Genomic DNA, 9,293 nt, shown 5'->3' with positions numbered 1-9,293 from the left:
ATCTTGGTTATTGTGAATAATGCTGCAGTGAACATAGATTGCACGTGTCTCTTCAAGATCCTCATTTTAATTCCTTTGGATATATAGTCATAATTAGAGTTGCTGGATTATATTGTAGTTTTATTTTTAATTTTTAATAGCATGGGAGAATTCATATTATTTTCCATAAAAATCACATCACACCAGTTTATATTTTCATTGATAATGTACAAAGGTTTTCTTTTCCCTACATTCTCACCAACACTTGTTATTTTCTGGGTGTTTATTTGTTTTTTTGTTTGTTTATTTTTCTTTTTGTTTAGAATAGCCATCTTAATTGGTATGAGGTGATATTTTATTGTGGTTTGATTTAATTTCCCTGATTATTAGTGATGTTGAACAGCTTTTCATGTACTGGTTGGTCATTCGTATGTCTTTTTGAAAAATTGTCTATTTAGGTCCTTTTTCTGTTTTTTGATTGAGCTTATATTTTGGGGGAAGGGAGTTATAATATTGTCTTATATACTCTGGATATTAATTTCTTTTCTAACACATAGTGTCTCAGTAAAATTTTGCTGATATAACAAAGTACAATGGACTGGATGGGTGATAAACAACAAAGATCTATTTTTCACAGTTCTGGAGACAGGAAGTTTGACATTAGAATGCCAGCATTGGCAATTCTGGTGATGCTCTTCTGGGTTGTATCTTCATATGGTGGAAAGAGTTAGTAAGACAACTCTCCGCCGTCCCTTTAAGAACAAACCAATCCAATTCATGAGGACAACAACCCAAATGACCTAATTACTTCCAAAGGGCCTGGTCTTAAGACCATTACTTTGGAGTATAGCATTTCAACAAATTAATTTTGAGGACACATAAACTTTTGCATATGACTTGAAAATATTTTCTCATGCTTCATAGGTTAGCTTTTCATTTTATTGATTCTTTTCTTAGCAGTTTGGAGTTTTTGTTTTGTTTTCTGGTGGTATTAAAGACTGAATGAATCCAGGGCTTCATGCATGCTAGGGAAGCACTATACCACTAAGCCCCATTCCCAGCCTAGAAGCTTTTAGTTTGATATAATCTTACTTGTCTGTTTTTGCTCTTGTTACCTGTGATTTTGGTCTTACATTCAAGAAGTAATCTCCAAAGTCAATACTAAGGTTTTTTCCTGTTTTCTTCCAGAAATTTTGTGCTTTCATGTCTTAGACAACATGCCAAAATTGATATGGCATTACACATCAACAGAGCAAAGGAAAAAAAAAACATTTGATTATCTCAACAAACTCCTAAAAAGTATTTGACAATATTCAATATCATTTCATGATATAAACTCTGAAAAACATAAGCCTAGACAGAACTTACCTCAACACAGTTAAATACACATACTAAAAGTAGATAGCTAAAGTCAGGCTCAATATAGGAAAACTGAGTTTTTCTCTAAGGTCAGTAACAAAGCAAGGATGCTCAGTCTTGATATGTCTATCCAGTAACACATATGAAGTCCTAGACAAAGCAAGTATACCAGAGGATAAAAAAATAAAAGTATCCAGATTGTAAAAGAAGAAATAAAATCACCTATGTTTACAGGTGATAAGGTCTTATATGCAGAAAACTAAAGCCTCCACAAAAATAATTACAAATAACAAATAAATTCAATAAAGTTACAGAATACAAAATCAACACACAGAAATTATTTTCATTTCTACATAATAACAACAAACTGAAAAGAAAATTAAGAAAATCCAATTCACAATAACCTAAAAAATAAAGTCTTTTCTTAAAAAAGAATAGATTTTAGCAGGGCTATGAAAGACTAGGACACTGATGAAAAAAATTAAAGATGCATAAACAAAGACATCCAAGTTCATAGATTGGAAGAACTTATATTGTTAAAATGTGCATACTACCAAAAAAGTCTTCAGATTCGATGCAATTCCTATCAAAATACCAACAATTTTCATAGAAAAAAAATTTTTTTTTTTTTTAATGGAAATAGAAAGCACAGTCCTAACACTGTATGTTTAAACCAATTAAACAAATCCATGGTTTTACAGTCAGATTATAATGGGTTTCCTTTTTTATTTCTGAATTTTCCTCTGAGTTCAAAAGTTGGTCCTTAATTGTGCCTTAAGTATCAACTTACTGAAAGCAATTAATGAGTTCTTCGCTGTTCACAATAGCCAAATGTATTTAAATAATATTTTGTGCTAGCACAGAAAATAGCCAAGGATTTCTAAATCAGCCCCAATTCATATCCTTACTAGCAATCTAAACAATCAGATAAACTTTGTTTCTGTCTTTCAGGGAAGATATTCAACCATTATTCATAAATGTTTTATGTAAGTGCATGGTACTTTATTTCAGAAACACTTGTCTGGATTGCCAAGGCCTAGGTGCTATTCATTGAAGAGTGTGCGGGGGTGGTGGTTAGATATTGTCAACATGCACACTGTTGATTCACTCAGGCATTAAAGGAAAAAAGTTTTTAAAGAAGTTAATTTCCAAGGTGATAGAAAAAAAGATATATTGATTCATTCTTATTTTAATTTAAACACATTGATTATTTCAGGAAATGCATATGGTTGCTAAAAAATATATGAATAAAGTTTGATTCATCTTAGCTACATAAATATGTGAGGTATTCCTGTATATGAGTGAAAAATGACTAATTCTGTGAGTATTTCCATGTCATGTAAGTAGCTGGTTCTTTGAAACTTCAAAGTTGTGTAACCTGGGAAAAGTTATCCAAAGTTCACTTGCCATCATCACTTGGAAAATGCAGGATAATATCAGCACTTTCATTATGGTGCTATGAACATAAAATAAGTTAATATATACCAGTGCTTGGGCCCTGTGTACTCCGTATATACAGCATTGGAAATATCAATTATATCATTAAATTTGCATTATTACCAGTGTTATTGTAAAACAACAGGAATAGTTGTGACTAATTTTGTAGATGCTATAATGGGAAACAAGGAAAATTAAGTGTAATAATTCAAGTTAAGGGACAGCTGTTTCTTCATTATTTTCTGCTGTTAGTCCTACCACCCACATCAATCCTTCTCATAATTTGATATAAATACTGTAATTTAAAGTTGATGAAGCACACATGATAATATTATTTAATCATTACCACAATTTGTATGGAGATATTAATCCAGAAATGAAGAACATAAAGTTCTAACTTATTAAGTGACTGTTCCATCTTAAAATATCTAGTCAACAGTAAACTGTATTCAAAACCAAAGAGTCCTTCTATGAGGCCAGTGTTACTCTGATGCCCCAAACAAACAAATATATTTTAAGAAAGGCAAATTACTAACCAATATCTCTTACGAATATAGATGCAAAAACAACTGAAAAAATTACTAACAAACTTAATCTAGCAGCATATTAAAAGGATTACACAGCATGGACAAATGGAATTTATCCCAGGAATACAAGACTGATTAAAGCTGGGAAAAAAAAAAAAATCAACCAATATAATATACCAAAAAAAGGGAGAAAAAAACACACAAGATTATCACAGAGAAAAGTATTGATAAAGTTTAATATCTTTTTAAAATGAAAACATTCCACAAACCAGGATAGAAGGAAACTTCCTCCATATGACTAAGGGCATCTACAAAAATTCCCCAATAAACATCATACTTCATGGTAAAAGACTGAAAGCTTTTCCCTAAGATCAGGACAAGACGGGAGGCCCACAAATACTATTCAACACTGCACAGGAATGCAAGCCAATTAGGCATGATAAAGTAGTTTAAAGGCATACAGATTAGAAAGGAAGAAGTAAAATTATCTCTGGAAGATGCTATATTACATTTAGAAAACTAAAGATTACAGACACACATGCACACACATGCACACACACACACACACACACACACACAATCACACCCCCCCCCAAAAAAAAAAAAACTATTGGAGTTGATAAATGAGTTCTGTAGAGTTATGGGATATAAATCAATGCACAAAGACACTTGCACTTTTATATAGTAGCAATGAACAATCTGAGTATAAAAATAGCAAAATAGTATCATTTAAGTAGTATGAGACAGAATAAAATGATTAAGAATGCATTTAATCAAAATTTACACATGTAGGCACTGAAAAATATATTGTTGAAATCCCCTGAATGAATTGAAACCTCTCCTGCATTTGTGGATTGGAAGATTTAATGTTTTTAATATAGAAATAAGCTGCAAATTGACAAATTCAATGCAAATCCTATAAGGTCTAGAACTTCCTTTTTTTGCAGATATGGACAAGCTGATCCTAGAATTCATATGGAATTGACAGGAATTCTGAACAGCTAAAATTCTTAAAAAGGAAAACTCAATTGGTAAACAGATTTACTGATCATAAAACATGCAAAGATACAATGATTCAAACATTGTGGTACTGACATAAAAATAGACATAGGTCCACAGAAATGAACTGAAGGGACAGAAATAAACCCATACATCTACAGTTAATTCATTTTCAACAAGAGTACCAAGATCATTCAATGTGAAATGCAGAGTTCTTTCCATAAAAGGTGGTTTGAACATCTTGACATGGAAGCCAATTAATTTGAATCCCTTTCTCACACCATAGGCAAATATTAACCTCAAATTAGTCAAATACCTAAAGAGTTGAAACTATAAAATTTTAGAAAGAAACAGACATAAATCTTCATGATTTATAGTAAGTGATGATTTATTAAAGATGACACCACAAACAACAGCAATAGAAGAAAATGTGGAGATACGGACCTCATCAAAATTGAAAACTTATTCATTCCAAAGGATGTTACAAGGGTGTGAAAAGATAACCCACAGAATGGTAGAAAATATTTGCAAATTATGTATTTAATAAGGAAGGTCAAGCATTCAGATTACAGAAGAACTCTTAAAACTCAAAAACAGAAATAAAGATGAATACTCTGATTTTTAAAAATAGGCAAAGAATTTAAATACCTATTTCTCCAACATGGATACACAAATGATAAACAAGCCCATGAAAAGATACAGTATCTTTAGTCAGTAGGAAAATGAAAATTAAAACCTCAACAAATTACTCTTTCATACTTACTAGGATAATTATAATAAAAAAATGAAAGTAACAAGTTTTGATAAGAATGTGGTGAAATTGAAACCCTCATACATTGCTTATAAAAGCAGATAGTTACCATGAAGAGCAGTTAAACAGTTAAAACATAGTGAAACATAGTTATTACATGACATAGTAAATCCGTTCCTGGATATATATATATATATATATATATATATATATATATATACCCAAGCTAATTGAAAACATAAGTTTGCACAAAACTTGAATATGAACTTCCATGTCAATATTATTTGTAGTAGACAAAAAGTAGAAATATATAAAAGATTTGTTGAGCTATAAATAAAAATGTGTTATACCTATGTGATAGAATATTATTCAGTCACAAAACTGAAATACTGATACATACTAAAACACGGATGAATCCTGAAAATACTGTGCTAAGTGAAAGACACTTGACACATACCCCATCAGTTATATTCCTCCTTGTAAAAATTTATAAGAATAGTCAAGTCCATAGAAGCAGAAAGTAGGTTAGTAGTTGCTTATATATGAGACGAGAGGGGAAAGAGGAGTTATAGGGTTTCTGCAACTAAGTAGTACTGATAGTGGCACAAAGTTGTGAATACACATAAACCATTAAAGTGTACCCTTCCAAATGCACAAAACTGTACCTTATGAGAATTTTATCTAAATTTAAAAAATAAAACAGTCAACAACAGAGATTCCCAGACAGCATGTGTTCCACAATTTTCCCAGTGCAATTCAATTACTTCATTTGTATCTGTGTAACAACTTGTCACCTTGATTTTCATGTTAGAATTCAATACAGGACTCATCTTCACTTTAACTATTTGGAACACCCAGCATGTATACTTGTTAAAATATAATTAAGGTGAATTTCACTGATGCAATAAAATGGATAATTTCTAAAATGAAAAATTAGAGCATGTGCCTTAATGTTTACATGCCAAACCTGCTGCTTACCTTACTCAGACAAATATTATTTTTAAGCAAGAGAAGGTCAGAGACATGAGCTCAAAAAAAAAAAAAATACCACAACATATATTGAAAGAACACAGAGGTATTTCAATGTGCAGGATTCCGGCAGGCTATCCTGGGTCCCAGGGATGGAGTTTGGAGATGTAGACTTCCTGCTTACAGTCCCACCATCCCAGGAGTCCCACCTTCAGAGTGCGGAGGTAGCCGGTTGGACTTATTGAAGGGGACCTCAAATGGCAAGCATCCCCAAAGGGAGTCTGCACTCCAGGAATACTTTAAAACACATTCTTTCTACTCTCTATTATGATTTTTAAATAATAATAATTTGTCATTAAAATGTTTAAAAAAAATTTGTCACAGTGACTAGGAAGAATGAACTTTGTATTACTCAAAGAGGAAATAAATTAGTAGAGTAGTATGTAAGACAGAAAGATGGCCAGTCCTTCCCAGGCTGAAAATTCAATAACAGGCAGCAATACAGTTATATATCCAGGAATTTCCTTGGTGTTATATAAACCTAGGTTACACATTTGTAATTTTTTACAAAATATTTCCCTTTTGAAAAAGGGATTCCTCCCTTCTGTTAAGACCTGGTCAATAAGCAGTGAACGATCAACAGCTACCTGTAAAGTGCTGTGCTGAATTTGCAAATATAAAAATGAATTAGACAGTATTTAAGATCTTACATGTATAATGCTATGAAAAATAAACTTTTATATCCAAGCAAGCATAGGAGGAGATTGATTTGTTTTAGAGGAGACATCATCTTAAAGAGTAGCAATTTCCCCCACAATTCTGCACTTCAACACTAAAGTATAGTAGTATTTAAAATATAAAAAAAAAGTGATCTTATAAATGTGTTTGGTAAAAATCAAAATCTTTCATTATTATTATTGTTGTTTATTATTACTGCTATTATTATTGTATTATTATTATTATTGTAATGGAAATAGCTACTTATACTGAAAACTTTTTGATTCTTTACAGTGGAAACCATTCAGGGTAATGACAAGAAGCTGATTTCTGCAATTGGACCTTAATAACTTTTCTCAAAATTCTGCATCTTTCTTAAAGCAAGTTATTTAACTTCTCTGAATCTCAAAGTCTTCATCTGCAAACTTGGAATAAAAATTCATAAGATCTACTTCCTGGAGTTGAGTTGATAACTGAGTTAATGTGTACATTGTCCTTGGCACAGAACTTGGCATGTGCAGGGACTTGATGAACATTCACTCTTCTTGCTACAAACAACTCGCTTCTTCCCTTCTGGTACCCACAGTCTTCTCCCATCCCTTCCATAATCTGGTTACTACTCCATACTCTTTGGTTCTCAGTTTGACAATATGTCCTTCAGATAGCCTTTTCCATCCCACAATGGAGGAATAGACATCTCTTCTTTTTGCACTTTCAGACTTTTTTTAGGTGTACTTCAAAGAACATTTGTTTTACTGAATGAATTTATTTCCCTGTTCTATGCTTTTCATGAAATAAAGACTGAAAAACAAGAACAGTGTCTTTTTATGCTCAATATAAAAGATAGTGTGATATTCATCTATCTATATAATATCAAGATACTACATTTATATATATACTACTACTACATTTATATCTATATAAATGACAGAATCATGAGGGGAAATCATCAGGCCTGATAATGCAGGATCAGGATGCAGGAAAGAGTAAAGGGAAAATTGCTTGAGATGAGACATAATTAAAAGGATGTGGGGGAGGAATGATAGATAGAAATGTTTTATAGTAATTTGTAACAAGTGGCTTTGATTGTTCATGGCCTCGTCTTTTAAGGCATGCGTTAGTATGATTCTCAGTACTATTCTGATAGTAACCCATGTTATCAGGGGTATGCCTCTCCCTCTAAATTGGTTTCTAGACCTGCTATAATTCAGGACTTTTTCAGAATGATTTAGCTCAAGGTCATTCTGTAAAAAATACGTGGTGTTTGAAGCCTAGAGATGTCAGATGACTTCCCGTGAGATGAATACAGTTATTTGGGAACACACACTCCCCGTACAGTCCTTAACAGGAGTGCTCAGGCTTGATTTTGTTTTCATTCCAACAGGGAGCAAAAAAGGAAAGTGACTTTTTTCAAATTCCAGGAAGTCAACAGTGGGACACTTTCCTCAGAATACAGTCTTACAGAAGTAGAGAGTAGAGGAGTGATTTCCAGAGGCTGGAAAGGGCAGAGGGCAGGAAAGGACAATGAGAGATTGATAAGTTACTGTGAGATAAGAGATAGAGGGAATGATTTCCAGGCTTTAAGCACACCACAGTGGTCATAGTTAACAAGAATCATTGTACATTCGAAAGAGCTAGAAAATGGGCTGGGGTTGTGGCTCAGTGGTAGGGTGCTTGCCTAGCAAATGTGAGGCACTGGGTTTGATCCTCAGCACCACATAAAAAAGTAAATAAAATGAAGTTTTAAAAAAACCTGAGCTTAAAGAAATGACTAGAAAAGAGGATTCCAAATGCTCTTGCCACAAAGAAATGATGAATATTTTGGATGATGAATTTGCTCATGACCCTGATTTGATCATTAGAGATTATATACATTTATCAAAACATCACAGTATACTTCATGAATATGTACAACTACCATGTGTCAATTAGAAATTAAAACTGCAGTCATAAAAATTACAAAGAGGAACAGGGAAACAAGCTTCATGAGGTCAATCTTCCTTAAGGAAGTGCTAATAAGGCTTCTACCTTCTGGAGGATATTTGTCCAGACACTCAGGCTTGTGAATAATGCCCAACACCACCCTGTCCTCACATTCACAGGCATTCTTCTGACTGCAGGTCCATTCTCTTAGGTTCTTAGTGGTCACCTTACCTCTGTCTTGATATAATGCATTCTCCATGCTTCTGCTAGAGTTTGATCTAAAACTTGACCTTGCTTCACTGCACTTTGCTTTTGCTCCATGTTTTCCCCTGCTGCCAAGTTTTCACAAAGTGCAGTTGCCCCCGATTGAATGCTTCCTCTCCTTAACCACTCAGAAATCTCCACTTTCTCCCTGAGGAGTCAGCCTGAGTGACTCTCCCTGTGGGGAAGCCGTCCCTTCTGGATTTCTCCACACTGAATGAGAACTCTTTCATGCTTTCATGATATTTTGTGCATCTCTCCACCCTAGAAACTCAGATTTTTGGAAAATCGTGATATTTTTAATTCACCAAAGGAATGAATGATCATTGAGGCTAGGCTTATTGATCTTTATGTCCCCAGTTTCTACCTAA

This window comes from Sciurus carolinensis, chromosome 7 (assembly GCF_902686445.1).
Source record: "Sciurus carolinensis chromosome 7, mSciCar1.2, whole genome shotgun sequence".
In the NCBI taxonomy this organism is placed as follows: domain Eukaryota; kingdom Metazoa; phylum Chordata; class Mammalia; order Rodentia; family Sciuridae; genus Sciurus; species Sciurus carolinensis.
This window is presented reverse-complemented; position numbering follows the sequence as displayed.